Source organism: Entelurus aequoreus, linkage group LG11 (assembly GCF_033978785.1).
Source record: "Entelurus aequoreus isolate RoL-2023_Sb linkage group LG11, RoL_Eaeq_v1.1, whole genome shotgun sequence".
Classification (NCBI taxonomy): Eukaryota; Metazoa; Chordata; class Actinopteri; order Syngnathiformes; family Syngnathidae; genus Entelurus; species Entelurus aequoreus.
The window spans coordinates 3,191,937-3,199,913 of record NC_084741.1 but is presented as its reverse complement, the minus strand read 5'-3'; the positions used below and the strand labels follow the sequence as shown (position 1 = coordinate 3,199,913).

Here is a 7,977-nt window from a genome sequence, read left to right as displayed (position 1 = left end):
TAAAATAAACATTACAAAAGTACAACATTTAATGTGTATTTTACATAAAAAGAATAGAAGGTTTAGTGTTAATATATTCACACAATGACCTACAAATATTTGCGCATATAGACATTTTTAAAACATGAATATGGCTCCACACAAATAAACCTAAGGTGTAGCGTTATCGCCCTCTACTGGTCAAATTTTGCGCTACATGTATAAAAGGAGCTTTTCCTTGCCAGAGAGTTACTCAGACAGTTAACATGACTGTTTCAGCTTGTTCTGTCTTCAATGACTCTACAAACTGGACGGTTGAGCTTTACCCTACTCACAGGGAACTTTTATTCAGCAGTTGTCATACCACATAACCGGCACACTTCTTCCGGTGCGTCACTCTAAACCTTCCCGGGGGGAACAACACACAAACAAGCAATTCCTATTGCTACATCCCTTTTCTTTTAAAAAAAAAAGACAGTATTATTTTCAAATATTGAATCCAACCAAATTAACTTTTAAGTTGCTACTAAACAAACTCAAAATAGTATGCATTTTCAAATTGCTACTTATTTAAAACATTCTTAGTGCAAAACAAATATTACACTCAGTTTCACAGGGCATAACTTTTCCTTCTTTTAGTTACCGAACAATGTACCTTAGCTTTAGCTTATTTTCAGAACATAACCATAAGAGCATTTACTCATCATACCTAAACCTCAGGTCACATTTCTTTTTTTTACCACACGTCCCGACCGTGTAGTGGTTTGTGAGCTCTCAGTGTTTTGAGATACTGGGTCGAGTCTCGTCTCCGTTTGGGGTTGTTCTGACCTGTCCGGTTGCATATCCTCAGCTTTTCTCAGATGGCGACGATTTCTTCTGAGAACACTGCCTGTGTCCAGCTCCACTGCATAGGATCTGTTACCCAGTGGAGTGCTCACTGTAGCCTTTCTCCATAAGGTGTTCGTATCAAAAGGCTGCACTCGCACATCACCTGGTTTCAAAAAGTCCATGTCCTTGGCGGTTTGGTTGTAGTATTTTGATTGTCTCTGTTGGTTCTTCATAAGTCCTGACCCATTGTTGGTCACTTTTGGCTCGAGTAGGCTGTCTCTGATCGGTAGAAGGGTCCTTGTTCTCCTGCTTAAGAGTCTTTGTGCAGGGCTCGTATCCAAATCTTGGGTTGGAATGTTGCGATGATCCAGCCAGTTTTGCCTTCCTCATCAGTCGTTTGGCCATTTTAACAGCTGATTCCGCTTTGCCATTACTTTGTGGATAGCCAGGAGAGGAAGTTTTGTGCATAAATTCCCATTTGCGACTGAAATTTGCAAATTCTGCAGAACTAAATTGGGGTCCGTTGTCTGAAAAAAAAACGTCCGGAATGCCTTGTCGTGCCAAGTGAGCTTTCAGCTTTCGAATGACTGTGCTTGACTTTGTATCTGGCAAGTAGTCCACCTCCCAGAAATTGGAGTAGTAGTCCACAGTCACTAGATACTCTTTGTTGTCAAAAGTAAACAAGTCTGTTCCAACTTTAGCCCATGGTCTGGTAGTGATCTCATGTGGCTGTAGTGTCTGTCTTTGTTGTTTTGTGTCCATAGATCGACATGTGTCACATTTAGCAACATGCTTTTTGATATGGTCGTTCATACCGTGCCAATGCACGCAGTCTCTTGCCCTCCTGAGGCATCCCTCTGTTCCCAGGTGAGAAGAGTGAATCCGCTGAGTGATGTCCTTTCGGAGCGAGTTTGGAATCACGACTCTCTCTCCCCTGAAAACCAGTCCATTTTGGGTGCTCAGTTCATCCTGTAACGAGTAAAAGTTAGTTATTTCAACAGGTACACATTTTTTATCTTTTGGCCATCCTTGTTGGATAGTTTTGATCGTAGTTCTGGATCTGATTATGTTGCTGTGCGTATATTGTCCATTCTTTCAGCTGAGATTGGCACATAATCAACCATGTTAACACATTCGACCTCCAACTCAGTCTGACTTTTGTTGGCGTTTTGCAGGTAGGCCCTACTCAAAGTGTCAGCGAGTAGCATGTCACATCCAGGCATATACGTGATGTTCAGATCATACTTCTGTAGTCTGAGAAGCATGCGTTGTAGTCTTTTAGGAGCGTTTATCAGTGGTTTTTTGATGATTGTCTCTAGAGGCTTGTGGTCAGATTGTACTCTGGCTAGACGACCATATGTGTATTGGTGAAACTTTTCCATGCCAAACACAATAGCCAAACATTCTTTTTCAATTTGTGCATAGCCTCTTTCTGTCATCGTCAAAGCACGACTTGCATATGCCACTGGTTTATCTCCTTGTGTTATAGCTGCTCCGAGTCCTGTTTCACTTGCATTGCACTGTAACGTCAACTCTTGTTCCGGGCTGTAGTATTTCAAAACTGGAACTTGTGTTATCTTGTCTTTGATTCTTCTGAATGCATTTTCCTGCACGTCTGTCCATTCCCATAGACTCTCTTTGTGTGTGAGTTGTCTTAGTATCTCACAATCGTCTGACAGATGCTCGTAAAACTTGGACAAATAGTTCACTAGTCCTACTAGTCTTTGAACACCTTTCACATTTGTCGGTGCAGGCATTTCAGTGACGGCGCGCACTTTCTCTGGGTCAACTTTGAGTCCTTCCGCCGTGAGCAGATGACCAATGTATGAGACTTCCTGTTTCCTGAGCTTGAATTTTTCCGCATTCAGCTTGATGTTTCTTTCTCTGCACCTTTCTAGAAAAAGTCTCAAGTTCTTGTCATGGTTCTTGACTGCATCCTCTTTTGTGTCTCCTTCTCCTGTAATCAGGATGTCATCTGCGATGATGTAGTTGCCTGCCAAGTTCTCCAATGCCTGTGTTAGTTTACGTTGGAAAACTTCCAGCGCTGGACTGATGCCCATTGGCATTCTCAGCCACCGAAATCGACCAAAGGGAGTTGCAAATGTCATCAGATAGGTCGAATCTCCATCTAGTTTCACATGCCAGAAGTCGTGCTTCACATCACACACAGTGAAAACTTTTGCTTTTGCCAGGTCTGGTAATATGTCATCTATTGTTGGAAGTGGAAAATGGCTTCTCTTTAGAGCTTTGTTGAGTGGTCTTGGGTCGATACAAATTCTGGGCCTGCCATTGGGTTTCTGTACCGACACCATGCCACTGATCCATTCTGTGCTGCTTTCCACTGGTGCGATTATCTGTCTGTCTACAAGACTTGTGATTTCCTCTTTAAGTGGTTTCATCATTGCCACTGGAACTCTTCGTTTTGGAAGTTTGACGGGCTGCACAGTTGTGTCGATTTCCAGTTTATATTCACCTTGTAAGCAGCCGTCGCCTGTAAACACGTCCTGAAACTCAGTCTTTATGTCATCCAGCTGCCAAGTGTCTCCTGCTCTTTTGTCACAATACTATCCAGCGCATAAATGTTGTCGTATTGGACCTGAATGAGTTTCATTGCTTCACTTGCGCTGTGGCCAAGAAGTGCAGTTTTACAGTCTGCTCCTACAACTTGAAACTCAACTTTGTACTTCTTTTGATTTCTTGGATTTGTCATCTTAACTTTGCATTTTCCTAATGGACACAACTTAGACTTATTGTACATTACCAACACCTTGTCCGTGTGTTCCAATTTCACATCTGGATTCAGCAGGTTGATTGGAATGACGTTGCAAGTTTCCCCGCAGTCAATCTGGAAGTTCACAATGTTTTCCTTAATCTTTATCCCAGCAAACAGTTGCTCTGTTTTGCCGTTTTGTTTCTCTATTTGGTTCACTTCTGCTGCTTTTGTTGTTACTGCTGTGACTGTCATTATCTCTTCACATGAATCTGAATCAGTCTCTGCTATTGTGTGAACTTTTTTCTTGTAGTATTCTTTCATACCTGTACTGCTTCTGCATGCCACTGCAAAATGATTGTCCTTGCCACATTTCTTACATTTTTTCCCAAAAGCTGGGCACTTTTGTTTGAACCTTTCATGTGTTTTTCCACAGTATTTGCAAGATATTTCATTAATCCTAACTTTTCTTGTTGCATGTTTTACTGCATGTACATCCTCTACACTATGTCCTTCTATTGCTTTGCTGTACTCCATTGATCTGCAAATTAGTAAACATTTGTCCAGATCTAACTTGTCCTCTCTGAGTAGTCTTTCTCTCCAACTTGAGCTGTGCGTGCCGCAAACAATCCTGTCTCTTATTAGCGAATCTTTTAATTGCCCAAAGTTGCAGGAACTTGCTAGCGATCTCAAGTCGGTCACATACGTGTCGATTGATTCTCCCGCAGCTTGGTTTCGTGCGAAAAATTTGTATCTTTCCACGGTTTCATTCACTTTGGGGTTGCAATGTCCATCTAGCTTAGTGATCAAACTGGAAACAGTCACTCTTGTGTCTGAGCCTATGGGTGAGGGCCGACATCCGGGCAACTGAGCTACATACGGGTTCTTCGAGCCATAGCAACCAGACTGGCGTTGAAAACAAACCGTTGCCATTACTCTTTAACCTGACGACCTACGCTGGTTAAACCCGTCATTCTGCCTCCAAAATGCCGAAAAACTGTGTTGTTTTTGGTTGTGCTAACCACAACTGGAAACAGGGAAAACAAAGGTTGTATTTTGTTCTGCCAAAGCGTGATAAAAGCCCACAGAGACGAGACAAATGGCTCGCAGCTTTACACCGGGAAAACGAACGCTTCTACTTGGACGTCAAACAGAACGCCAAAGGCCGCTTCTTGAAGATAGCCGAAGTAGGGGCCGGTGGCAACAAAAGCCGCCTCATGCTGTCTATGTCGGTGGCGGTCGAGTTCCGCGACTACTTGGGGGACTTCATCGAACACTACGCCCAGTTGGGTCCCAGCAACCCGGGCATGGTGCAGGATGAGCCGCGGCGGGCCCTGAAAAGCGAGTTCCTAGTGCGGGAGAATCGGAAGTACTACATGGACCTGAAAGAGAACCAGCGGGGACGGTTCTTGAGGATCCGGCAGACCGTGAACAGGGGGCCCGCCTTGGGGTCAGACCATCGCGCTCCCGGCGCAGGGACTTATCGAGTTCCGCGACGCTTTGGCCAAACTTATTGACGATTACGACGTGGACGAGGAGCCCGCGGAGCTGCCGGAGGGCTCGTCGATGACTGTGGACAACAAGCGCTTCTTCTTCGACGTGGGCTCCAACAAGTACGGCGTGTTCACACAAAGTTGTTGATAACTTCCGCGTCTCTTTCTTAGTAGCGCGCAGGCTAAGCTAACTAGCAAGCTAAGCTAAGCCTGAGAAGCTTTAAAGTTCACTGAGACGAGTCTGACGCAAATAATACATTTTCGTTTTTTTCACACGATATGCGAATAAGTAAAAATGCGTAAATGAAGGATTTAACGCCGACTTCCAAGCCACAACGCTCGTTAAATGCTTTTTCTGTCAATGCAGTGTTCGCTGTGAGCTGGTTTGTTTTCAACGAATTCCCGGTTGCTAGGGGATTGGTAGGCGGAAGTGACGTAGGTCCGCCCTCACCCATTAGTGTTCCACATAGCTCTCTGCCGCGTTCTCCAATGAGGTAGTAAAAAAGTTTTACCCGCGCTGTTTCTTCTGCATCCGGCATTGCTAGCTCGATATACAGCATAAATTCTTCTTTCCAGGTCTTCCATGACTTGGCAAGATTCACAGAGTCCATACACCATTGTTGAGGGGGTTTTAATCCATCCATCCTCGTACCTCTTGATCTTGTATTCTCCGCATGCTCAGTGGTCATGACGCGCAGCTCACTGTTATGCTAACGGCACTTAGCTCCCTTTAGCTTCGTTCGAAAAAAATCTCAGTTTTTTCGGTACATGCGCTGTCCTCACCGCTCAAAACGATCCGCTGCCACCATGTTTCAGGTTGTTCTGTCTTCAATGACTCTACAAACTGGACAGTTGAGCTTTACCCTACTCACAGGGAACTTTTATTCAGCAGTTGTCATACCACATAACCGGCACACTTCTTCCGGTGCGTCACTCTAAACCTTCCCGGGGGGAACAACACACAAACAAGCAATTCCTATTGCTACAATGACCACGAATACAAAAGACATAAAGAAGTCAGCAATTTCAATATAAAACAAACAAATATATATTTATGCACAACATCTACTTACGAAGATCTGACCAAGTTTTGTGATGAAGCTTACACATGTGGATTTCTACCATTGTTGCTGGTCTGGAACAGTGTGTCCGCCCCTTTAAAGGGCTGACAGAAAACAATGACTCGAGCAACGGCTCGGGGCAGAACATTCATACATTGTTGTCCAGTTGCTTTTAAAAGGTCGATTTTCGCGGTTTATTTTGATTTTTTCGGGGTCGATAGTGTTATTTTATTTTAGTAGTCTTCTCCTACTCACCCCACTGCTGCTTTATTGTGACACATTTGCCTCACTGTTGCCCCCTGCGGGTGGCGGGAGTACAGCATACATGAGCCACCCGAGTTTAAATGGTTTTATCAAGCCTATTTGGGTAATGTTCGGCGGGCCAACAGAAAAGCTTTGGCGGTCCGGATGTGACCCTTGGGCTGCCAGGTGAATAGACCTGACGTAATGGCTTCCAAATCATGCCCACAATGCCATCCATCCATTTTCTAGTGCTAGTCCCTGTGTTTCTTAAAATAGCTTTTTGGTAAAATATGAAAGGTCACACGTTGCATGATGCAATGCAATACATTATATTTAGAATTTAAAAAATCTGACTATTTGATCAAATCTAAACAATGAGGTATTGTTCTATGATTGCAATGTGGTTAGTAGATAACATTATAAGCATTGAATTGTTAAAGTAGTGTCTTCAAACTAAAGCCACTTTATTTGAATTATATACAGGCCAATTGTGTACTAGTGAAACGTTCATATTTGTACATCTTCCAATTTTTTATTTAATACAACACAAAATATGTATGGGGATTTTCAGACTGGTTGAGTCATTTTTGTTTGGTGGCCGATACGTGCAAACGTCTACAAGTTCCAAACACAAAAATGACCCCAAACCAAAAACCCACAAACACCATATAAAACAAATGCATTTGGATAATGCTTGTGCTGCATTTTACAATGCTTGGTCTCATTGGTCTTATTCTAACATTAACATTATCCACGTATATATTTTGCTTTATAACAGAGGTGTCCAAACTTTTTCCACCAAGTGCCCCATACCGAATATTCAAAGCATTTGGGCTGGGGGCTCTTTTTGAAATTGTTATTTTTTTAAATGCTAAGAATAGATATTATGAATTATGTAATTTTTTAAAAACTGTTTTTGTTATAGGTGGCAAAGCTCAAAATTATTAATAATTAGTATTTACATTTTAGCTTTTGCTTGTATTTTTATTATTGTTTTACTTTGTTTGTGTGTTTCATTTCAACAATATGCTGCGGGCCACCAAAACTCAAGCTGCGAGCCACAAACGGCCCCCGGGCCACACTTTGGACACCCCTACTCTATAACATTGGGAATTACAGCCAAGTATTTAATAAAGACATGAGGAAAAATTTACTTTTTTCTGCCCCTTTGAAAGTCAGTCAACATCTTCTGCCCATAACTCTTATTTCTTTAAATAAAAAGGGACTGTTTTGTTCCTTGAAATTGCAGCATTTCTCTTATGCTGTTGTTTTTAGGGTTCGTGTTTGTGTGTGTATCCGGCCTTGGTATATTTTTCCGTTGGCATTTCTATTTGCTACTGTTTACTTTATTTATTTATTTTTCTTTAGTTTAGTAATTGGTTTACATTATTCACAAGAAATCAATGGGTGCACTAGATTTAGCTAACAGCTCATTTCCAGTATAGTCCTTACGACATACAACACACAAGAGAAAACAAATAACACTACCGCCAAAACAATTAAAGGATGACTTATAAAAAATGACATCTACTCACATAGAAAAGAGTAGAATCTAAAACGGCAACATATTCAAACAGTACATTACTGTAAAGTACAGTAAAATTCATAAAGTGCCTGTTCAAAGAGCAATTAATAAAATACCCAAGAAAAAAAACATATACAA

At 42.1% G+C, this 7,977-nt stretch overlaps 1 pseudogene; it reads left to right on the top strand.

Annotated features, from left to right (window-relative positions):
- The first annotated feature begins 4,358 nt into the window (after positions 1 to 4,358).
- LOC133660499 (transcriptional activator protein Pur-alpha-like) lies at positions 4,359 to 7,513 on the top strand (annotated as a pseudogene).
- Positions 7,514 to 7,977: the final 464 nt, after the last annotated feature.